The sequence below is a fragment of the Juglans regia genome, chromosome 13 (genome assembly GCF_001411555.2).
Source record: "Juglans regia cultivar Chandler chromosome 13, Walnut 2.0, whole genome shotgun sequence".
Lineage (NCBI taxonomy): Eukaryota > Viridiplantae > Streptophyta > Magnoliopsida > Fagales > Juglandaceae > Juglans > Juglans regia.
This window is the reverse complement of record NC_049913.1, coordinates 16,399,586-16,425,748: the sequence shown is the minus strand read 5'-3', so window position 1 is coordinate 16,425,748 and position 26,163 is coordinate 16,399,586. Positions and strand designations below refer to the sequence as shown.

General features: G+C 36.1%; 1 long non-coding RNA gene and 1 pseudogene across 1 annotated transcript; both read left to right on the top strand.

Moving 5' to 3' along the window:
* The first annotated feature begins 9,768 nt into the window (after window positions 1–9,768).
* LOC109013715 overlaps window positions 9,769–26,163 on the top strand; it is a 48,846-nt pseudogene continuing 32,451 nt past the window's right edge.
* Window positions 15,935–19,855, top strand: LOC109013730. The gene is made up of 3 exons (XR_001999621.2): window positions 15,935–16,133; window positions 16,233–16,316; window positions 19,816–19,855. It is a non-coding gene; the product is annotated as an uncharacterized LOC109013730 (long non-coding RNA).

Below are 26,163 nucleotides of genomic sequence, written 5' to 3'. Positions count from 1 at the left end.
TTGTATACTTTCTGTATACTTGCGATAATGTCTATTGAGATTTTAATTAAACATTAAAGTTCTTAAAAAAAGCAATGATTCTTGTATAGAAGCCATAAGTGGTATAACACCCGGACCTAGAATTTGTATGGTTGAACTATGGATATTTTCTTATTTGAGATTGATATTTAGGTGTTTTACTTTTTTTATTTTTTTATTTTTTTTTATTTTGAGCTTTTAACCTTTCGTTTAAACCTTGGAAAAAAAAAACCTATCGGTTTATGAGCAGTTCCTCACCCGCACGACTCTTTTCCTATCCGCATGCACGTCTACCTCTTTTTATCTCATGCCTTTGGAAAACCAGCCACAAGAATCACTTAGCCTCTCCTAGTCCGACGCCCATCCCCCCACCGTAAACGACCATTACCCAGGGCCCAAAGCCTCACCTTGCGCCACCACCTCTTTCACTGTCTCAACCGCAGAAACAAGCCATTACAGTGAGAACGTCCTGCTCTTGCATGAAGTTCAGCAACCGCGGCAACCATTGCACCACGTCTGGCCACCATCGCCTGCTCACTGCCCAACCCCTACCCCTTCGTAGCCACTACTTCTCCTCACTGTGAGACCTTCCCCTCAGCACAGTCGTGCAACACTCCCAACCACTGGCCAAGCCCGTAACGCAACACTGTTTTTTTTTTCCATGACGTCACTGCTAATACGAACCCACGGGAATGGAATCTCTTGAACCCACAATCAATTTGAAAACTCCCGAAAAAAGTCAAAATCAAGTCAATGGATGGAAAACCTAGACCCGATGAGAACTCGTTTCAAGGACCTAGATTATATTAAAATCTAGACCCGATGAGAACTCGTTTCAAGAACCCAGATTATAAAAGGAGGAACGTCACAAAGGTTGTGATTTACCTTTGATAAGTTCAAAAGTTCAATTAAGAACAAGAGGAGATGAACTCAACTCACAATGAATAAATTCATCAAATTTCATAAACTGAATAAAATGAGGCTACAAAGAGTATTTAAACCAAAACCTAATTAAAACCCTAGCCAAAATAATGCCCCATCTTCCAAAAATACCCCTGAGAGAACAGCGCCGCGCTACAGTATGACGCTACAGTAACTCGGCTACAGTAACCCTAACCCTAGTTTAATAAAATAACAACTTTCCCAACATGCCCTTGCATAGGCCCCCTTAAGTACTTCCCATAATAAACCCAATTATTCTAAACTAATAAAATAGGTCCTTTAAATGAATAAAATAAGTTGAAAGCCTTCAAGTGCCCAAAGCCTTTAAGTCATGTTGTTGCCCTTTCCATAGCTTATATATCAAATGAATCAAAACTGAATCTTTATCCTTTAAGCCCTTGAACTTGTATTTCACCCATCTGGAACTTGCAACATATCTTTAAGACTAGGCCCACTTTGGTTCCCATCATTCCCCCTCTCTTCAAAAGGATTCGACCTCGAATTTCCACCTGGATCCAAAGGAAAAATGTTAGTAACATTATCATTAATTTCGTATGCATTATCATTAATTTGTTCAAGAATTTGAAAAAATCCATCCAAGCTATTCATGTTGTCAACAGACAAAAGTATTAAATATAAAGGAGTAAATAGATTAAGTCTATAAACAATTTCAATAGGAGAATATAAAGTGGTAATATGCATGGTCCTATTATATGCAAACTCTATTAAATCCATCCGTAACCACAAAAATAGAATCTCTACTCCATTCTTTCCTAGGCAGCCCTAAAACACAGTCCATAGATATGTCTACACATGACTCACTAGGAACAGGTAAGAGTGTATACAACCCATGTGGCAAAAGCTTAAATTTGGTCTTTCTGCATGTAATGCACCTACAACAAATACGATTGACATCTCTTTTCATCTTAGACCAACATAAATGTTCATGCAAAATGTCTAAAGTTTTCTTGACACCTAAATGACTACTCCAATTATATGCAAACTCAATGAAAGACAAATGATAGTCCCGCAAACGTTCATGCAACAAGTCAATGTATGGCAAAGATACTCCCACAAACGTTCATGCAACATGTTTAAAATCTTCTTTATACCAAATAACATGTCCAATTATATGCAAATTGAATGAGAGGCAAATGATAGTCCCACAAATGTTCATGCAACACATTGAAAGTCTTCCTTACACCAAAGGTTCCCAACAAACCACAATGTCTATCACACACAAGCAACTTACGTATAAAACTTGTAGGCACACAAAATCTACTCTCTCTAAACAAGTACCAATCTAGTTTATAGAACTTACCGAACGATGATTTCTCACTTGTTCCATACACACTAGCAAAGTCATCATTATTAGCATGCAATTCTTTGTTATATTCAAATCTCAACAATCTTGCATCTAAAATGAAAACAAGAACATACCTTCCAACTAAAGCATCAATCACAAAATTTTTCATACATTGTGTGTATTTGAATACATGAGGAAAAGTCTCATTACAGTCCTCCGACTTAGCATGCATTCTACTCAACAACTTACATTGTCCCTTTAAATGTGTCAAGGACTCATGTTCTTCAAATAAAGGTCGGTTAGGAATTGTCGTACCTGATACAAAATCAATGTAGTGCTCTATCTCCCTAATAGGTGGCAATCCACTAAACACACCACTAGGAATCACAATCTCATATCCCAGCAATAAAGAAACAACAACACTAGGCAAAGAGTTGTTAAATTCGTTAGTATAAAAGCTTGCCTTAGCATAAAAACTCACTTTTGTCTTTCTATTTCTCTCTGCAATCTCTCTTTCTTTTTCCTCTTGTAGCTCCACTCTTTTTTCTTGACTCTCAACCACCTCTCTATTTTCTTTTTCTCTCTCTCTCTTTCTTTTGATGTTTCGGCCTCATTCTCTTTTTTCCTCTCACTCTCTTTGTTCTTTTCACTTTCCTCTTTTTTTGAACTCTCGGCCTCACAATTGTTTTTCAACTTATTCTCTATTTTTCTTGAGGTTTCAGCCTCACCAAAATCTTTTCCCTTAGGTGGTTCGGTCTTCTCCTTTGTTACAGCTTGGTCATTTTTGTTCCACTTTGGTTTCTAATGAGTACTAGAAACCAAAGTATACCTTGATGTACCCTTTCCTTTTAGCTGCCTCTCCACCTTCATAGCCATGTGCACCATACCTCTACCTCCTTATAATGTTGCAACTCAACTACATTGGCTATCTACCTATTCAACCCACTCAAAAATCTTGTCATCGTGGCCTCCCGATCCTCCACTACATTAGCCCGAATCATAGCCACCCCCATCTCCTTATGGTAATTCTCTACACTCTTAGACCCCTGTGTAAGATTTTGTAGTTTTTGGTAGAGGTCTCTATAGTAGTAGCTAAGTACAAATCTCCACCTCATGATAGTTTTCAACTCTCTCCATGTTTCTGCAGGCCTCTCAAGATTCCTCCTCCTATTGGTCACTAAATGATCCCACCAAATAATTGCATAATCAGTGAACTCAATTACAACCAACTTCACCTTCTTCTCCTCAGAGTAATTATGACAATCAAACACCGACTCTATTGATATGAACCTGCGGGAACGGAATCCCTTAAACCACAATCAATTTGAAAACTCCCCAAGAAAGCCAAAATCAAGTCAACGGATGGAGAACCTAGACCTAATGAGAACTTGTTTCAAGAACCTAGATTATATTAAAATCTAGACCCGTTGAAGAACCCGTCTCAAGAACCCAGATTACAAAGGAGGAACGCCACAAAGGTTGTGATTTACCTTTGATAAGTTCAAAAGTTCAATTAAGAACAAGAGGAGTAAAACTCAACTCACAATGAATAAATTTATCAAATTTCATAAACTTCATAAATTTTTTAACATGAGACAACAAAGAGTATTTAAACTAAAACCTAATTAAAACCCTAACCAAATAATGAACCATCTTCCAAAAATACCCCTGAGTGAACAGTGCCGCGGCTACAGTACGGCGCTACAGTACGGCGACTACAGTAATCTCTTGAAACTCTAGTTCCTAAAATGTTACTTTCCAAATAAGCCCTTGGCCAAAATATCAGGGCTTCCCAAAAGCCCTAGTTCATAAAAAATAATAACTTTCCCAACTTGCCCTTGAATAGGTGCCCCTTAATAAATCTAATTATTCTAAACTAATAAAATAAGTCATTTAAATGAATTAAACAAGCTTAAAGCCTTTAAGTGTCCAAAGCCTTTAAATCATGTTGTAGCCCTTTCCATAGCTTATTAAATGAATCAAAACTGAATCTTCATCCTTTAAGCTCATCTTGAATGTTGGGCTCTTGCTAAATTCGTCCCAAGTGGATTGCATCAATTCTTGTAATTGGCCCATCTAGAACTTGCTTAATATCTTTAAGACTAGGTTCACCTTGGTTCCCATCATCTATTCTTTTCTCCCATTCTAAATAAATTTCAGGGTCAGTTGTACCTTGGAATGATGGTATTTTCATTTTGATGCTCCCAAGGTTCTTATCTACTCCATCTCGACCCCCTAGGTTTGCCCTAAGGCCTCTTCCACGCCTAACTCCTCTATGTCTACCCAATCCAACTTCAGATGTTAGGTCTTCCTCATCCTCACCATAATCTCCATTCTCATACCCATTCTCAATACTAGGCTCACGTCGCCTCCTATCTCTCTCACCTTTCAGATTTCTAATCACTGCTTCTTGATTATCCATACTATCCCTCACTTCATCCAACAACGAGTTCAACTGCTCAAACTGTTATTGCATGGTTTGCATCACAAAGGATGAGTTCTCTGCCAGCCCCTTGGGTGAAAAGTTACTCCTATGAATGATCATAATGTGCTGCACAAAAACAATGTTAGTGGAAAATCTCACATACTCCCTTACGTGTTTACACTCGAATAATGGCACTTCACTCGTGTTTCACTCTTAATGGCTTTTTCCCGATAATAGTCTCATACTCTCTTGCCTTTTACCTCATTAGTTTTCCCACTCATGTTCTTTAAGAACAAATTGAAATAAATCAAGACAATACAACCTTGTATTATTTCAACCAGTAATATAAATCCAAGAAACAAGGAATGAACAAAAAGACACGAGACTCAAGGAATTTATACCAAGGAAAGAGTATTTATAAAACAAGATTACAACTAGAAATATGTATTCAACTCCTAGAAATAATTTTTTTTTTCGAATTTTTTTTTTTCTCTTCTTTTCTCTAATTCAATCACAAATAGCAATATTCAATTGTGAAAATCAAGCAATTGAATTCAAGCACACAAGAATTGACAATGAAGTAGAAGAGAATCATTGGAACGGCACTCCAAGCAACTGATAAACTTAAACATGCAACAAACCCTAGAATTTTGAAACCCTTGGTGATGCAAATTTCAGCCAAACCCAAAACCCTAAGAATTTCGGCAGCCTACATTTTGTTTCTTTTTTTTTTTTTTACAACCCTAGAACAATGAAGCCCTATAATTAAATTTAAAAATATACAATAATTAAAAGATAGAATCAGACCTGATTGGAAACCTGTCTCTGATACCAAATGATATGAACCCGCGGGAATGGAATCCCTTAAATCCACAATCAATTTGAAAACTCCCGAAGAAAGCCAAAATCAAGTCAATGGATGGAGAACCTAAACCCGATGAGAACTCATTTCAAGAACCTAGATTATATTAAAATCTAGACCCGTTGAAGAACCCGTCTCAAGAACCCAAATTATAAAAGAATGAATGCTACAAAGGTTGTGATTTACCTTTGATGAGTTCAAAAGTTCAATTAAGAACAAGAGGAGATGAACTCAACTCACAATGAATAAATTCATCAAATTTCATAAACTGAATAAAATGAGGCTACAAAGAGTATTTAAACCAAAACCTAATTAAAACCCTAGCCAAAATAATGCCCCATCTTCCAAAAATAACCCTGAGTGAACAGTGTCGCAGCTACAGTATGGCGCTACAGTAACTCGGCTACAGTAACCCTAACCCTAGTTTAATAAAATAATAACTTTCCCAACATGCCCTTGCATAGGCCCCCTTAAGTACTTCCCATAATAAACCCAATTATTCTAAACTAATAAAATAGGTCATTTAAATGAATTAAATAAGTTGAAAGCCTTCAAGTGCCCAAAGCCTTTAAGTCATGTTGTTGCCCTTTCCATAACTTATATATCAAATGAATCAAAATTGAATCTTCATTCTTTAAGCCCTTGAACTTATATTTCGTCCATCTGGAACTTGCAACATATCTTTAAGTCTAGGCCCACCTTAGTTCCCATCGGCTGCCCTGCCACACGAAGTCGTAAACAATAACTCTGTGCAAACAGCGCACCACCCGCCAACTCGTCCTCACCACCACGGAAAGCCAACCACCGTCACCAAGCTGTTGAAGTAAGAACACCCACGACATACTCTGTTTTTGACCTCTGAAATAGAGGAAGTTGCTTTCCCCATCGTGTGCAACCAACCTGCCACCCTACGCCGCCAACCTCCTCCTCTACTTCGCCGCCGCACAGGAAGCTTCACCAGGAGTTGCACTCCATCCATTTCCATCGCTCTCCTCTCGGTAAGCCTCCGTCGAACTCACCCACTCTCCTCTCTGTCTCTTTCCGTCTCTCTCTCTCTCTAACTAGTGTTCTGCCGCCGCACCCAACTGTGTTGCCGAGGCAACTACCTTCCTCTCCGCATCGCATGCAGCTCCTCCCTTCTCGGTGAGTACCTCGCGCCCCTATCCTCGCTGATTGTTGCATCAAATCGCATGAAACATTTTAAGTCTACGTAAACTTAGTTTTGCATAATATTTTGATATAAAATTACAATATTGTCCTTTTTATTGGATGGTTTTAGTTGGGAATTTTGTTTATATTAAATCTGTTTTACATGGTCTTTGTGGGAAATATAAGATATTGTACAGAGAATACATAGGATTCTTAAATTGTACTTAGCATATTATTTTTACAGTAGGTGTGGAATCTTATGTTGAACGTTTTAATTATGATTACGGAAAATCACTTAAGTATTTTAACATGTTATTAAGTAAAGATTTATTTTAAGAGTAAACAATATTGGTGTAATGTTATTTTTACACTTTAGAAATGATTTAGTCTATAAAAAAATAGTTATGGTTTATTTTAAAATATTTTGGGATAATTACATTATCTAGTATTAAACTTTATAGTTGGTTTTCAATAATAATAGGTCAGACTTTTAAATGTTTTGGTCGATGTTATTACATCACTATTGATGATTTTAGAAAGTGATAATTCATAATTTGAGGTTATGAAATTTTAGGTTTTGAGGAATTTAATAGGTTATTTTAGAAGCTTAGGATTAAATCTCGAAATATGTGATTAATTGGAAATTTACGAGAATTACGTGATTATTTTATAGGTGACGATTAATTATTGTTCGACATTTTTGTGGAAAATTTCGAAAAAGCTAAGAAGTCCAGGTAAGCGAGATTCCTATACTAGACTTTGCATATAATAAAATGAGCTGATGTTGATTTTTAATAAAATATACATGTTTGATTATGAAAAAAAATTTGAACTACCTCAGTTATTTGTTCTGCATTACTCATGAGATTCTGTTTAAGAAAAAAGTATTTTATGTCATGACTAGTGTAGACATGAACTTATTTTTTACATTTTGTTTCTGAATCTTGCAAAAGAGAGCAAATATGGAATTTTGTGCATAAAATTATGTTTTGTGATCTAATTCTATTCTGTTCTACAATGTTCAGTACTCTGATATGTTATGATGTGTTTTCTGGAAACATCTGGCATAACATTCTGTTTATGTTTCGTTCCATTTTGACCTGACCATGGGTGTAAAACTATGGCCCCTGTTCGGGTTGGTACCAACATTTCTGTTTCTGGTGCACCCATTTTGGAAACAAAGTAGTTTTATGCGTGGTCTTTCCTATGTGCACACTCGGGCCTCCGAGAATGAATAAGGGGAAGATTCACATTTTGTTTCTGCTTGGTTAGCTACAGGGGTTTGCACAACCCTACCACGGGGGTTAAACATGGTATTTGTTCTGATATGATTAGATATGATGTGATGTTTCAGTTTATGCTATGCCAAAGAGATTTTGATTATGAATATTTTTGAATTTTTGCTCTGATATTTTTTATAACACGTTATGACGCTGCATTTTGAAAACATTATTCTGATTCTGCATTATGAAAGAAAATATTTTGTTCTGCATTCTGAACTTTGTAAATGCTCAAGTTTACACACTAGCATCTTTGCTCTGCTTACTGAGTTGTTGATAACTCACCACTTATCTCCAACTATTTTTCAGATAACTTTGATGGTTCAGCTGGAGAACAAGAATATGAAGTTGTAGCAAGGTGTGACGTCCCTCGTGGAATAAGTGTCCGAGGGTACAAGTGCTTATTTGAGAGTCGTTGTTAGTAAACTGATTTATTTTTTAGTTATTTTGATTTGATGAGTTAAGGATAATTTTGAGTTTCAGAGAGTTTTTAATTTATGTTATTGAGAATTTCTTTGTTGTCTCCATGAAGGAACATAGATATTTGGGTGGATTTAATGGATTGACATTTTATGGAGTTTTTTTGGATTTTATAGTTGTGTTATTGAAGTTGATATTAAGTATTAAGAGCTAACTCTCCGGAGCTACAGGATCGGGACCTTACAGTTGGTATCAGAAGTAGGTTGGAGATTCTGCATACTACAATGAGGTGATTGATGAGAGTTAAGGTTTTAGAATTTCGTAGGCATTGGATCATGACGTTGAGGAAATAATTTTCAGAGTTGTGGTGTAGACATTTGTGGATTGTAGGAGGTGATTTTTATCAGTACTTAGGGTATTAGAAGTTTCAGGTGTTAGGCAAGATATCTTATGGAATTTGAAGGGTATGATTTTTATAGATCTTCTGAGATGGTCATGTTGATTGAGGTTCATTTCGGTTTTGTAGACCGCTTATAAGGCTTTTGACAAGATTGAAGGTTCAGAGTCTGGAGTTATATAGTTACTACTGTTGCGTGTACATTTATATATATATATATATATATATACATATATTTATGTTTGTTATACTATTATCACCATTTGCTCGTTTTGTACGAACCCTTTATTCTTGTAATGTTTTTAATAATCCAAGTTGTCAGGATGCCACCTCGTTGTCGGGAAAGAAGTGTATCGGGTATGAATGCGACAAATGATGAATGGGGATGCACCTTAGAACAATTTAATCGAATGCATCCTCTCCACCTTCAATGGTCAAGGCGACGCAACCTTTGTAGAAGACTTGATCCAAGATATTGAGGAGATACTTTGCGTTATAAATTGCACGGAAGAACATAAGGTTCTATACTCTGCTTTCAAACTAACGGGAGAAGCAAAAAGATGGTGGATTTATGAAAGAACTATCAGAGAAGTGGAAGGGATGAAAATAGTCTGTTTGCTGCACTTCAAGCAGATTTTTCTGGAACGTTTTTTCCCAACCTCAGTCCGAGACGACAAGGCTATGGAGTTTGCTAATTTGGTACAGGGAGCTATGACAGTACACCAGTATGCAGCTAGATTTATCGAGTTATCACATTTTGCTGCATATTTGATCCCTGATGAGGAGAAGAAAACTCGTAAGTTTGAATAGGGGCTGAATGAAAAGATTTACGAACGAATTGTGGGCTTTCAAATCCGAAACTTTTTAGAGTTGGTGAATAAGGCCACAATATTTGAACGGAGCCTTCAAAGAAGTGCTGCATTGTTGGAACAGAGGAAGAGGATCACGCCATAGGTGTCTCAATCTACGATGGATCACGGGCTGTGGAAAAAGAGAAATGATGGGAGCAGCTCGGCGCAAAAGCAAATGCAGGAAAATCAATCAAATAGTCTCTGTAAGTCATGTAATCGTGGACACACTGAAGAGTGCAGAAGGGAAGTGGGGGGCATGTTTTCGATGCGGTAAGACCGAACATCTTATCTGGGAATGACCTGTGCTGCTGACAGACAACAAGAAGCCTAACCCACATCCAGGTCACCAACAAACGAATTTGGGTAATAATCAATGCAAAATGGGACCGGCCCGAGTGTTTGCACTAACATCTGAAGATGCTGAGAACGACAACAATGAGATCACAGGTACCTCACCCTACTTCTCCTTGAAATCTTTTTATTTGAGTCGAGGTTAATCACACTTGCATGGTTCTGTTTTAATAGTATAGCTTAGAATATTGAAGTTCGGTTCAAAGTAGATTTTCTAAGGATTTGAAATTTGTGAATCGAGGTTATTCAGGACTTTAGCTTGGAACTTTTGATTTTACTATATTCATGTTGGGGGTTCTCTGTTAGTTAGTTGTGACCGTTGGAAAAAAAAAAATGTACGGTTTGGTTAAATGTTGAGGTTAGTTATTTTTCGATGTATGTGATTGAGATTCAATATTTTTAGGACTATAAGTTGTTAGAGTGAGCAACGAATGCGTGGTTTTGGTGAGTGATAATTTGAGAGTCTATTTCGCCAATTTTATAAGGCTCAAGGTTTATGTAGAGAGTTCAAAATTATTTTAGGTTTTTAATTATATTATTGAGGTTTTTATATTAGGTGGAGAATTTGAAATTTATTTTTGGTCGTTAATTGTATTGTTGAGGTTTATAGTTTAGATATGATCGATCGAAGTGCAATTCAATGTGCGCGAATAAGTGTGAAGGATCAAATATTTGGACTTTGCTTTAGGTGTAACAAATTTCGAGGACGAAATTTTTTTTTTTTTGTTTGGGGGGGGGGAGAATGTAACACCCGGACCCAGAATTTGTATAGTTAGACTATGGATATTTATTTATTTATTTATTTGAGCTTGATATTTAGGTTTTTTTTTTTTTTAATCTTTACTTTTATTTTCACCTGTTCTTTTTTTATTTTGAGATTTTAGCCGTTTGTTTAAACCTTGGAAATAAAACCTATCGGTTTATGAGTAGTTCCTCACCCGCACGACTCTTTTCCTATTCGCATGCACGTCTACCTCTTTTTATTCTCTAGGTTTTCGTATCACCCATATAAATTTACACTTTTATCTCAGAGACCTTCCCCTCAGCACAGCCGTGCAACACCCCCAACCACTGGCCAAGCCCGTAACGCAACACTAATATTTTTTTTTTCCGTCACTCCGCTGCCTTTCCACACAAAGTCATAGACAGCAACTCCTCCGTGCAAACAGTGCACCACCGTCCAGTTCATCCTCACCACCACGGAAAGCCAACCACCGTCACCCAGCCGTTGAAGTAAGAACACCCACGACATAATCTATTTTTTACCTCCTAAACAGAGGAAGTTGCTTTCCCCATCGTGTGCAACCAAACCTACCACCTACGCCGCTAACCCCCTCCTCGACATCGCCGTCGCACAGGGAACTTCGCCAGGCGTTGCACTCCATCCAGATCCGTCGCCCTCCTCTCGATAAGCCTCCACCGAACTCACCCACTCTCCTCTCTGTCTCTTTCCGTCTCTCTCTCATTAGTTGGTCTCTCTCTCTAACTAGTGTTCTGCCGCTGCCCCCAGCTCTGCCACCAGGACAACCACCTTCCTCTCCACACCACACGCAGGTCCTCCCTTTTTGGTGAGTACCTCGCACCCCTGTCCTCGCCGTCTGTTGCATCAAATCACATGAAACATTTTAAGTCTACGTAAACTTAGTTTTGCATAATATTTTGCTATAAAATTACAATATTGCCCTTTTATTGGATGGTTTTAGTTGGGATTTTGTTTATATTAAATCAGTTTTACGTGGTCTTTGTGGGAAATATAAGATATTGTACAGAGAATACATAGGATTCTTAAATTGTACTTAAAATATTATTTTTACAGCAGGTGTGAAATCTTATGTTGAACATTTTAATTATGATTACAGAAAATCACTTAAGTATTTTAACTTGTTATTAAGTATTTATTTTAAGAGTAAACAATATTGGTGTAATGTTATTTTTACACTTTAAAAATGATTTAGTCTATCAAAAAATAGTTATGGTTTATTTTAAAATATTTTGGGATAATTATATTATCTAGTATTAAACTTTATAGTTGGTTTTCAATAATAATAGGTCAGACTTTTAAATGTTTTGGTCAAAGTTATTAAATCAATATCGATAATTTTAGAAAGTGACGATTCATAATTTGAGTTTATGAAATTTTAGGTTTTGAGGAATTTAATAGGTTATTTTAGAAGCTTAGGATTAAATCTCGAAATATGTGATTAATTGAAAATTTACGAGAATTACGTGATTGTTTTAAAGGTGATGATTAATTATTGTTCGACATTTTTTAAGAAAATTTTGAAAAAACTAAGAAGTCCAGGTAAGCAGGATTCCTATGCTAGACTTCGCATAAAATAAAATAAGCTGAGATTGATTTTTTATAAAATATACATGTTTGATTATGAAAAGAAATTGGAACTACCTCAGTTATTTGTTCTGCATTACTCATGAAATTCTGTTTAAGACTGGTGTAAACATGAGCTTATTTTTTACATTTTCTTTCTGAATCTTGCAAAAGAGAGCGATTATAAAATTTTGTGTATAAAATTATGTTTTGTGATCTTATTCTGTTCTATTCTGAAATGTTCAATACTCTGGTATGATATGATTTGTTTTCTGAAAACCTCTGGCATAACATTCTGTTTTTGTTTCTCTTCCTTTTTGACCTTACCACGGGTGTAAAACTGTGGCCCCTATTCGGGGTTGTACTAACTTTTCTATTTCTGGCGCACCCACTTGGATACAAAGTGGTTTTCTGCGTAGTCTTTCTTATGTGCACACTCGGGGCTCCGAGAATGAATAAGGAGAAGATTCACATTCTGTTTCTGCTTAGTTAGCTACTGGGGTTTGCACAACCCTACCATGGGGGTTAAACATGATATTTGTTCTGATATGATAAGATAAGATGTGATGTTTCCAAAGGGATTTTGATTATAAATATTTTCGAATTTTCGCTCTGATATTTTTGATAACTCGTTCTGACGCTTCATTTTGAAAACATTATTCTGATTCTGCATTTTGAAAGAAAATATTTTGTTCTGCATTCTGAACTCTGTAAATGCTCATGTTTACACACTAGTATATGTCATATGCTTACTGAGTTGTTGATAACTCACCCCTTATATCAAATTATTTTTCAGATAACTTTGATGGTTCAGCTAGAGAACAAGAGTAGGAAATTGTAGCAAGGTGTGACGTCCGTAGTGGAATAAGTGACCGAGGGTACAAGTACTTATTTGAGAGTCGTAGTTAGTAAATTGATTTATTTTTTGGTTATTTAGATTTGATGAGTTAAAGATAATTTCGAGTTTTGGAGAGTTTTTAATTTATGTTATTGAGAATTTTTTTTTTTTGTCCCCACGAAGGAATATAGATATTTGGTGGATTTAATGGATTGACATTTTATGGAGTTTTTTTGGATTTCATAGTTATGTTATTGAAGTTGATATTAAGTATTAAGAGCTAACTCTACGGATCTACGGGATCGGGGCATTACAAGTGGAGAGTGTAACTTCCATTCTCAGGACAACTTATTACGTGAAAGATCATATTCTCAAATATCTAACCACATAAAAATTCAAAAAGTGACTGTTAAATCAAACACTAGTAGAAATACTCGCTCTCAGATTCATTTCCCAAGTTGGACTTTCTTCCTCGACATGTTTGCATAAAATCAATGTAGTGCAGACAGTTGAATTATCTGAGCAGGGACACCCGGACACGTCCTGACTGATTTCAGGAAGAAAAGTTTGTTCTTTTATTATTTCACCATAGTTTTCAAGTGAATTTTAGAGTATTACTGCCTAAGCAATTGGTGGAAGGAGTTTGTGACATAGATTATGCTCTTACATGCCCTTGATTTATAGGTGTCGGGAGGGTATCTTGGGGATTACATGGTTATGTCCTATGGACAAAAATGGAAGTTGGAACATGGTGTGCCAGGCTTGGGGCAATATCCAATCTTTTTCTGGATGAGTAATGATATATATATAATATATTACACAACAATATTATAAAATCATATTATTTTTATAAGATATTTTTACTAAAATACATTTCATTTAAAACATAATTGATTAAAATGTTATAAAAAATATTATATATAAATCATTTTTCATTCTAAATTGCTCTGGCAGGGTTAGCCTTTTTTTTTCCTGGTGGCTGGTAGGGCCATAGCCCAGTACAAGCTGCAGTAAACAGCAGCTACACAGTATAGCTGGAACACAAGTAAAATAAGGCTATGTTTGATAAGTGAGAGTACCTTATTATTTTTTACTTATTTTTTTATTATTCATTACTTTTCACTTATTTTTTATTACTATTCAATATTTTATTATTATTTTTCATTACTTTTTTACTACTATTCACAAACATTCTCAATACTTCTCACGTACCCTAAACTAAAAATAAGTACAAGGTACTCAACAGTAGTTGAATTAAAAGATTACAATGCTGATGTCTTTGCAGGAAGCAAAACAGGCATTGGAATTGATGGGGGTGGTGGGAAATCATTGATGTTTGCGATGCACTGGAGCTTCTATCTCCTGTTTTGAAAGCGAGGAGGTAGGTTGCTGTTAAAAATAAGGTCTTTGCTTAATACTTTTCTCAATGACTCTTGAAAAAACTACACGGCTCTCCGACTCTCTGTGACTGTCATATTTTGATAAGTAATGGCTGCATGCACATACATCCATGCAGATATAGTTATTAATTTCATTTGACAGCTTCAACTGATAGTTTAAAGGGCTCTATTGATGTTCCCCTGTTTCTAATTATGCTGACAGTATCATATTGAAGACTATTCGGATCAGTTTTAGTAGGTACCATAATATTTTCTTTAATATTCCACCTTCAGAGCAGTTGTAATGGGTTATCACTTGAAAAGAATAGTTATATTCTTTCTAATAATTGATGCATGATGGTCTAAGTATAACTGTTCATTTAAATTTATTTACTTGACATCCTTATAACAGCTGGAAAGAAGATCGAGACAAAGTCTTCATTACTTTTTCAGAGATGCGATTTCCAAATTTTTTCATATTTTCCTTAGTTGCAATCCCTCTTCACAGGTACGTGCATATGCTGTTATCACTACAAGAAAAATATGCTTTTGTGGTCATTTAATTGCGACGAAAAGATTATTTGTGACCAAAATAGACTCATTTTAACTGTAAATAGTCATTTTGCTGGAATTAACTGCCCACAAATAAGCAGTTTTCTTGTAGTGTATTGTTCTTGAAAGCGCTGATGATGAAGAGCTCCAGTGTTATTTACTTCAACTTGTTCAGGCTCTTAGATTTTAGCGCTCCGATAGATATCGCCTTTCTCATTTCCTTGTGAAACGTGGTACGCACTGTGATATACATGTTGTAATACTCAAGTCTTACTATTAAATCCTTACGTTATTTTATTAATTCTTTAAATAAAATATTTTGAGATAAAGATTTTTATTACTTCCAATTATTTTATGTTAAGATGAGTATGTTTTATTTTAAAATATAGTTTATTAAAATAAATCAAATGTATTATTTTTAAGACTTTGAAATATTTTTTTCCTTAAGTCCTTCAATTTTATTTATTTAGAAAATGGCCCAATTAATCTTTACCATTGGATTGATAGGTAAAAAGCATTCTTGAGGTGGATTTATCTCCACCATCCATCTTCCAAGTGTAGATGATAAGCTTTGACCAAGACAAAAGTTTCTCCCACCCTTTCACCAGTATAAGGCTTCTAAGGAAAGTCATTAAGCCATTAACTCATAAGCTTCCCAAGAAAGCTATTGAATTGACTTTACCTCACACCTATCGTCCAAAGCAACACCAAAAGGAAAGAGTTGAAAATCAATTTCCTTTCTTCCCACTTACCCGTCGATCTACACTTATGGAAAATGGAAAACTTCATCTTCCTCTCCAAGCAAGCCATAGCGAACCTTCACCTATTTCCCTCCTCTTCTCTTTCCATCTTCAAGAAAGCAAGTTCATCTCATCACCTTCAAGCCTTGTGACTCCATAGCAAGGGAAGAAGAAAAATATTTTCTCTCATCCTCTTCAAACCATACGAGTATACTCCCTCCCTACTCATTTTCGGGTTTTGCCTCAAACCTTGGAACTAAAATTTGATTTCATCTTCTAAATGGTGAAATATTGAAGGTAATAGACTTTTAAATTATTCCCTAGTATGATTTACATGTGGGTTTCAAATTTCACCATTTCTTACCCATGATGTTTCGGTTTTGGGGTTTAAAACAGTGATATTGTGTTGCTCTTCTTCCACACGGATTTACCACTATTTGGTCCTCTATCTTGCCTCTTGAAAGGGGCTAAGAGCTTAAGGTAAAATACTAATTTGACTCATTTGATTTTAGTATGATTTTGGAAGCTTACTATGTTGTTTTAGCTTATGTTTTGATGTATAGTTAATTTCCTATATTGTAAATAAATATGTATGCCCTCTTTTTGGCCCAAACCGAATGGTATTATAGTTGTTTTGCTATGTATTTTCCTATATTTTGAAAATGCTATTTTGTTATTAAACTTGGTTTAATCATAGGAGATGAATGTAATACCCGGGCTCTAGGCCCAGCCCGTTTGAAGTCAGCCCGGATGCATGGAGCTAGCCCACGAGCACCTGTTGTGAGGCGGACGGCGTCGTTTTGGGAGGGATTAATTTTCCCTTTTTGCTCCTGCACTGTTTCTCTTCTCCGCTGAGTTCCCCTGCTCTGCATTCCGCAAATCTTTCTTTTCCGTGTAACTGCTCCCCACACGACTCCATGGTTTTTATTTCGATTCCGCACTTGAAGTGCTTCCTTCACCACAATTTCGAACTACTCAGACCCTCTCTCTTGCGCAGACTTTTGGTTCACCTTGGCTGGTGCTTCTAGTTCCGTGGATCTCGACATTCTGGTTCTTCGAAGGTGAGCCATCGTCCCCTTTCTCGTTCTCTGTTTATTTTTTCCTGTCTTCACCAGCAGTTCATGAGTTTTTCTCTTTGGGCTTGGTCACTTTGCAGCATAATTGTGGGTACCAAAAGTCTGTGTGCCATGGTTGGGATTCCTTCTCTGAGTTCTTGAGATTATTTTCGGTAACTTCCGCCCACCCATTAAATCCTTAGTTACTCTTAATTCTTTACTTGCTGTTACACATTCCATAGACCCTCTTATTTTCTTTCCTTCGGTTTGTCTATCTCACACACACACGCTGCTTGTGTTGGCCATGCATTACACTTAGACATAAATTCCCCTTTGCACAGACCACTAGTTTCTTTTCAGTAGAAGATTTTGTGACTTTTATTTTTGGGTTGATGTATTATTTGTTGGAGCGGTGGAGTGTGTTGGAATTATGGGTGTTAAGGAGTATAATTTTGGATGATTTGTGAGACTGTTTTTGAATTATTAGAGACTTTTTGGTGTAAAATGATGGGTGTTTTGGAACTAGTTGTATTACTTTCATGCAAGTTTTGAATTGTTGAATGACTAGAGTATTGATGCTTGCACTGATATTGTTTTATTCGAAGGTTGGAAGTGAAGTTTGGGTTGGGTTATGTTTTAATTATTGGAGTTGCTGTTGTTGTTGGTTTTGGAAATAATTATAGTTGGTTTGGTGTTAATAGAAGGTGGTGGCTGTTTTGGGTTTTAAATGCGAATGGTTTGAAGAGAGAGTTGTTCGGGTTTAATTGTTAGGATAGTTATTGAGCTGTGAAGGGACTGTTTTGATTTATTACTCTATAAATAGCAGTCTACTAGATTGGTTATTAAATGTTGGATATATGTTTTTTGTTTAGGTGGTGTTACTATTAGAGTTCTGGCTCAAGGTGTTGATAATATGAAGAAGTCAAGTAAGCGGGGTTCATATACTAGTTTTGCATAAAAGAAATGGAATGAGGTTGACTTTGAAAATATTCATGTTTATTTTTGAAAAGAAATCTAAAAACGACCTCAGATGTTTGTTCTGCATATGCATAAATTCAATATAAGAGAAAGTATTTTTCTGTCATGACTGGTGTAGACATGAGCTAGTTTTGTGCACTTTATTTCTGAACTATGCAAAAGAGCGAATAAGGAATTCTAAAAGTTTTGTTATGAGCCAATGAAATTATTTTGATTCTGTTTAATCGAACATGTGAAGCAATCTAAAGCAATTAAGTATTTTGTTTTAATATGATGAGTCATCTGAAAACCTTGGCATGAAGTTCTGATTCTGTATATGATTGTAATCGGATTTCTGATGAAATCTGTTCTATTTCTATTAAGGCTCAGCCACGGGTATAATGGTGGTTTATAACCCTACCACGGGGGTTAAACATGGTATTGTCCCGATGTGATACTAAACGATGATATGATTGTAATGTTTCAGTTTAGAAATGCCAATGGATTTTCTTTTTGGAATAAGTTTATTTTTCTGAAAATTTCACTCTAATGTTTTTGTACAAAGTTTTGTTTCTGCCTTCTGAAAGTAAATGTTTTGTTCTGCTTATCAAACATTATAAATGCTCATGTTTACATGCTAGTATATGCTCTCTGCTTGCTGAGTTGTTGATAACTCACCCCTTTAATCTTCATAATATTTCAGATGACATAGATGGTTCAGCTGAGGATCAGTATTAGAGTTTATGGAGAAGATTAGCAGTGAATGGTTGTTGGGTATCTCGTGATATTAATGTTTTTGTTGGAAGTTATTTATATTTCTTAAGTTTGCTTCAATGGATTTAGACGATTTATGGAGACTTATGTTAATGTTTCATTATTTCTAGTTTGTTATTTGAGACATGAAGAAGAGTTGATTTTATTTGGGTTGTTGGATTGAAAATTGGATAGATGAGTTTATATGATTTATTTAATTGAAGTATTTACGTTTGATTTGAGATTTGGGAAAATATATATTCTTAAATTTGGAAGTACTCTAGCCTTGTTAGAGTTGATTATCAGGTTATATGAGTTAACTCTCCGGACCCTCGGGGACGAGGCGTTACAATGATTATAGTGATTTTAAATTATATATGTTGGTATCATGTGCCTTGTGTTGAGATTTGGTTGGTAATCTATTTTAGGATGCTAGAGGTTTGATTTAAAGGTTTTGCTTGGTCCTATAATTTTATATCTTGCTTTTAAAGGTATTAAATGAGTAAATCATAAGTTTAAGTGTTTAAAGGTTTTAAAGTTTCTTAATAGGTAACTTTGCTATATTTTATGCTACTTTAATTTTAATGAGGGGTTTTATCTAAACTAATTAATATATTGCTTATGTGAATAGGTTCTAGCTTAATTAGTTTAGATATAAGGGATTAATTGTGCATGAGGTATTATGATATGCAAAGTTGTCCAAGTATTTCTAAGTCCATGTCATGCCATAAAAATAGCCCATTTATGTTGTCCCTCGTTTGGTTAAATTCTACCTAACTCAATAGTCCAAAATGTTGATGAGCTAACCTTTTTATAATGAGGGACTACAAGTTGATTAAAGGGCATGTTCCCTAAGCTTGTTTAGCCTACTTGAATTGTCTAAATCTATTCTAAAGCCCATTGTCGAGAATTCCAAATTTTTATCTCCTTATGACCATAACCCAAAGCGAGTTTGAACCAAAGAAACCCTACTCGAAGCCTATAAGTTCTTAACTACTTTTCATGTAAGCTTTTAAAATAGCCTTTCCATGGACAGCTAACATGTCTTAATACTTAAGTTATTTCTCTTATAAGTTGAGGTGAGGAGTAGTCAATTGGATTAATGTTAAGCATAGAAAGGACATTAGATTGTAATTTCGTAGCTTTCCCTTTTAAAGGAAGGGTTAAAGAATATTGTACGAGTATTAACACGCTTATGTTATTTATTGGAATAGGAATATTGATGAATGAAAGTATCGAGGAGCATAGAGGTAAGAATATTGGTGCTTCTTACACCAAGGTCTCTTTATGAAAGAATGTCTCTATCTCTTATTACAAATGTTCTTCTAAAGAAAAGATAAATGAATATAGTATGTACAAGCCCTTCCTTGATAGCCCTTGTTAAGCACCCTATCGATTATAATTGTGTGCATGTATAAGGTAATGCATGCACGTAAGTTCTAAGTCATGATATTTCTATACATGTTCTCAATAAACTTATTGATTATTCTTATATGTAGTATAGCATGAAAATATATCATTTTCATAAAAATGCATGTGCATTGGAGTAAGAAAGATGATGAAAATGTTTTGATTGCAAAAAAGGAAGGAGATGAACGTCTCATGCCTTGTGCTTTATGAGATGCTCTAAATGACGTGAAGAAAACGTTTTAAATAATGAGAAGAAAGCGTTTTAAGATGTCCCTATGAACTGATTCTTTAAATAATGGGAGGAAGACGTTTTAAGATGTCTCTATGAAATGATGTTAAATTTGTTCCTATGAACTGACGCTTTATGGATGCCATGAAAAAAATGATGTTTAAGCTCATGCTTTAAAAGTGATATTTCTTCATGAATGCACTGTTAAATGAAAAGATGATGTTAAGTTCATATTTTTAAATGATGTTTTTCCATTAATGAACTGTTAAATGAAGAAAAGGACTGAAATAACTGACATGAATGAATGAAAGAAATGACTGAATGAATTAATGCTTTAATGTATGAAATTTACATAACGGCCATATAAATGAATGAAAAGGGTACCAATGAATGGGCAGATTGCAATGCCGGGTAAGTAGTACTGGTAGTGCACCTAGTGTTGCCCCTGACTAAAAAGGGATTCCCAACCTGTGGCTACGGGAGGAATTCAGGTCTAAAGGAAGACCGTTAACCCCAACACAAGGGGTGTAATAGTGTGTACCGGCCAAAAAAAGTGAAACGTAAAGTAAAGTTATTTCTAAGAAATGTTTATGCATGAAAGCTAAGAAATGTTTATGCATGAAAGCAAAGAAATGTTTATATGCATGAAAGCATTGTTAAGAATAGCGAAAATGTTTATGTATGCATGTTTCAAAAGAAAAGAATAGATGCCTAGTATGTTCATTACATGGTGTACTACTTACTGAGTATTCGACTCATTTTGTGTTAAATGTTTTAAACGTCCAGGTAATGATAAAAAGACTGGGGAGCAAGGCATTACTACAGAGGGAGAGGCAGACTGTAACGCCCCAAACTCGGTTGGCCTGGAGAATTACTACCTGCCTCTTAAGAACTTATTTTCCAACACAACTAAAAAGAAACCCAAATCTTTAATAGCAAATCTCAATATCAAGAGTGCTAAATAACCACATTGAAAACTCCACAAAGTCATTACCGCAACTAAAATAAACTAAGAAGTTCGTAATCTCCCGGTAGTCATAACAACCCAACCAATAATTTTATAAATCTCACTGAAACCCAAGATATAAATAAAGCTCAAAAACATTAAAACTAAGAACATCAGAAGTCCTTCTTCTAACAACATCTCCTCAGCTTAAACACATTCAGCAATCTAATCCAGATCCTCATTTGGACTCTCCACATCATCTGAAAAATATTATAATGATAGGGGGTGAGTTATCAACAACTCAGTAAGCAGAAATCATATGCCAGCGTGCAAACATGAGCATTTACAAAGTAGAGCATGCAGAACAAAATTATTTTCCAGAGTTACTATGCAGAACAGAACATATTTTCAAAAGTAACAGAGCGATGGTTTTAAGACAAGTAAAACCCTTAGTGCTTTGGCATAACATAAACTGAGTATCATCATCAGATCAAAACAAAGCATCAAACAGAGTAGAGACCATGTTTCACCCCCGTGGTAGGGTTGTGCTAACCCCGGTGGCCAAACCAGGCAGAGACAGAGGTGAAATCTTTCCTTTATTCTTCTCGGAGCCCGAGTGTGCACACAGTAAAGACCACAATAAAACCACTTTGTTTCCAAAGTAGGTGCACTGAGAGACAGAGAAGTTGGTATCAACCCAAACAGAGCAGAGCATAACAGAGCAGAGCAGAGACAGAGTCAGATACGAAAACCAGTACACCATGCCAAAGGTTTTCAGATGTTATATCAAAATAATGCAGAGTACCAAAACAGAATCAGACAGTTTACACACACTGAACACAAAAGCCAGAACATCTTTCTAAATAAATGCACAACTTTTCATATTCTCAATATCGCTCCTTTTTCAGATTTCAGAAACCACATGACAGAATTTAGCTCATGTCTACACAATGCATGTAAGAACATATTTTTTCCTTTTTCGTACAGATTTCATGAGTATGCAAATAAACACCGAGGTTGGTTTTGTTTTTCCCAAGTTCTCATTTCATCATAAAAATATGCAAAGTTTTCAGAAAATCAACCTCAGTCCCAATAATTCGTGTAAGGCCTAGCATAGGAACCCCGCTTACCTGACTCCTGCAGCGCATTATCTATGACTTGAATACAGTCTCTATCCGTCTCGTCACCTATTCATAAAAAAATAATATAAACTAAATATTAAAGTCTAACAACACAAAATTGGTCTTAGACAACTTAGGACCCAATTTCTAGACCATAATTCAGCAAGTTTAATCCAACTCAAACAACCAAATAACAATCTGAACAGCCCACACTTCGACCCAAAATATTCTATACCAATCTTAGTATTGTCCAATACAAGCATCAAGACCAATGCCAATTCAAATTCCAATAACTCACACTTATTCCAACAGTTCGCAGTCCCAAACAATTACTAACAATTTAACCAACACTAAACAAAGCACACTTCTTCCCATTCACAACACCATAACAGAATATATAAACTAATACCTCCAAAAATTAAACTGCACTCGACAAAGAAAATTAATTCCCCTCTAAATATTCTCTCAACCACCAATCCAACCGACCCCCCCTTACTCCTTGAACTCAGTCCGGCACAACCAACAAATTCATAGAAAAAATGAATTAGTGCAAAAATACATTTAAATCTCAAAAGTTCTTTGGAAAAAATACTTACAATGCTATAATATAATTTTTGAAAGATCACGGAGGTGCTAGAAGCGGCAACGCAGCAACAAAACAGTGCCAAATGCACTGTGGTCGTGGGTCTCAAAAACCCACTTTTGAACGGGTGTAAACGAAGACCCGAGATTGATAGGGTAGGGCTTAGGGATATCGGTGAAGCTAATGGTGGTGGTGGTTGGCCGTGGGTGGCAGCGCAATAGGCGGTTGAAGTGCAAAAACACCCAAAACGGAAATGTTGATGGTGGGGCTTCACGGGTGACAGATCGGAGGTGGGGTTGGGTCCATTGGGTTGCTAGAAGGTCGAGGATGATGTGGTGAGAAGATGGTGTCCGGAGGTGGCGTGATGGCGGCTCAAGGAATGTCACGGCTTCAATGGGCTCGTGGCGGCTAACGGCGGCGCGGCTAGGGCTGGAAATGGAGGGGTGGCATCGTCGGCGGCTGGGGAGGCTGGGGAGCCGGGCGGTGTCGGCCACCGCCGGCTCACGGCGGCGCTGGGGTGAGAAGGAGGATCGGACGGAGAGAGAGAGGGAGGGGGGCACGCGGGAGAACCCGGAAGAAAGAAGAGAAGAAAAAAAAAAGAAAAGAAAAAAAAAAAGAAAAAGGAAGAAAAGAAAAAGAGGAAGAGAAAATGTAGGGAAAGAAATGGGGTCCAATCCTCATATCTTGGGTCAAAAAAATGATCCAACGGAAATGATTTTAACACAACAAGTAAAATAAAATAATTTAAACGCAATGATTAAAATGAAAATAAATAGTTAAACCCCACAACAAGTTAATTTGATTTGAGAAGAAATTTAAACGCATAAAAATAATTAATTTAGAGAAAGTACTTCAAAAATAATTTTCGTAAACTAAAAATCATAAAAATAACACAACTAAAAATCCAACAATTTTAAAACAAGAGAATAAATTTTAAATTAATAACAAAAAATCTTTCAATTAAAAATACACTAAAATACGGGGTGTTACACAGACGCTTAGGACCTTCCCTAACTAGGACAGTTATGTTACGAATGCTGAGTTACGTTATGTATAGATATTTTAATTTAGGATGGACTCTGAGAGTCTCTTATGGATGAATGTTCGAATAGAATGTCCATTAGGTGTTCCTTTTTATTAAATGAAAAATTTAGAGTACACGTGTATCATGTCCATGCCGATCGCATGTTATTAAAAAAAAAAAAGGGGAAAGAAAAGAACGGCCATGTAAGTCAGGATTCCGTCCTTCCTGAGATGGGGTTGTGACACATGTATAACTATTTTTTTGTGTGTGAATACATGTTCAAGTGCTACACATTGCGGTTAAATTGTTGGTACCATCTGAGAGTCCCCATCATCTTTAACAGCCTTGCGCAATATCGAGTTTGCTTGCTTTCTTGGCTGGTATGTTGCTGTGGAACTACGAGATTCTGGAAGAGAATATGATGAAGGTTTGAGATCATGAACTTTCGTTAGCCAAGTGTATCTAGATGATAAAGTGTTAGTAAATCTTTCTCTGTGCATTCAGAACTTAACAACTAATAATAGTTTAAAACATGAAATATTTTCCTTTCATTGCATCTGCTGCTTCTAGCATATGTGATATAAACGGGTAGAAAAAAAAAATTATCATTGTATAATACTGTTGATTTTCATATATGATTGTTGCTGCATGGAACATTATTCTCTATTTCGTAAAACTGAGCCATGAAAGTGGTATTACCCTATATATTTCGATCACATTAAGCTTGATGGTATGAAATGGATATCTTCATGTAAGTCATTCTGGTTACATCCACTTTCTAACAGTTGTCAGGTGGTGTAAATGGAGAGGAAGATGGATTTAAATTGTGGCAAAGTTTGGTGCGTCAGACATAATTAACCGCCCAATTGTGTTCAATTATGAGAGATGTAAGAAACGTACGTGGTAATACGCAGAAGAAGATTGAAAGCTTAGACAGCTGCTTTCTGGTCTTCTCAGTGAACTTACCTATTTTGAAGTGGTATTTCTCCAATTTAAAGATCCTCTGCCTGTTATTCAATGCATCTGTTACACTATTGAGGCTTTATTACTGTTGTGACGTTGTCAAAGGTAGTGAGGTGAGCCAAGATGCTTTATGTGAGGTGAACCAAGTTGCCGGTGAGGCACCTCTAGCGTTTAGGCACTGGCATCAAGTTCCAGGCACTCGAGGTGAGTGCCTCTTTGAAAGTTCCAATAAGGATAAGTAGACAGAAGGTCTTGGGATGACTTGGTGGTTAGGAAAGGTGTAAGTAGAAACAACAAAAGTGGATTACTTGGCGGGTTTTATAAATCAGGAATAGGCTAAAAGGGAAAAACAATCGAGGAAAAATGCAGATCACAGGTTTTATTGACCAGCTTTACCCATTAGTAGAAAAGTCACTTGATTATAATATTCCAATGTAGTAAATTCATACATTTAATTCATAAAAGGTATTCTAAATATGTTTAGAACTGGCTGCCTTACTTCACTCAGATAAGCACCTTTTCTTATGCTTCATGCCTCGGGTGATGCAGGACCTGGTTCCTTTAGTTTGCCTCTCTTTCTTTGACAACATTAGTCTTAATTGGCATGCCTCTTTTTATCCTGTTTATTCTTCTTTGCTCCAAAATTCAATTAGTTGTTACATTAAATGTGCTGGCCTGTTACTTCTGCAGCCAATTCAATCACCACTGGCTCCAGATGTCCTCCATCGGAGTCATCAATATTCAAATTAAAAGTGCATTGCATCCCCTGCGTCCGGCTTTCCGAACAGAAAATGGCGGAAGTTGCGGAATCATATTTAAAAAGGGAGATGATCTTCGGCAAGACCAATCGGTAGCTATTAAACTCTCTCTCTCTCTCTCTCTCACACACACACACACATGCACATAGAAACAACATGACTAGCTTTGGGTTTTCTCTGTGGTTCCTGTAGGTTGTTCAAATGGTATCAATCATGGATCGGCTGCTTAAATTGCAAAATCTTCATCTGCACTTAACTCCATATAAGGTGCTAGCGACTGGGCAAGATGAAGGCATGATGGAATTCATACCATCAAGTTCTATAGCATAGGTATGGTGATTACCTTTGATGCATCTGTGATGTAACACCCGGACCCAATCAAGCTCCATTTTATTTATTTATTTTTCACAGGTTAACTTTCCCGCACGTTTTATTTTTTCCGTCTATTTTTTTTTTCAACCCTAAGTTTTCCTTTCGTCCACGGCATGCATAATCTTGCACGTCTCTAGTGTATATTTTTTTTTTATC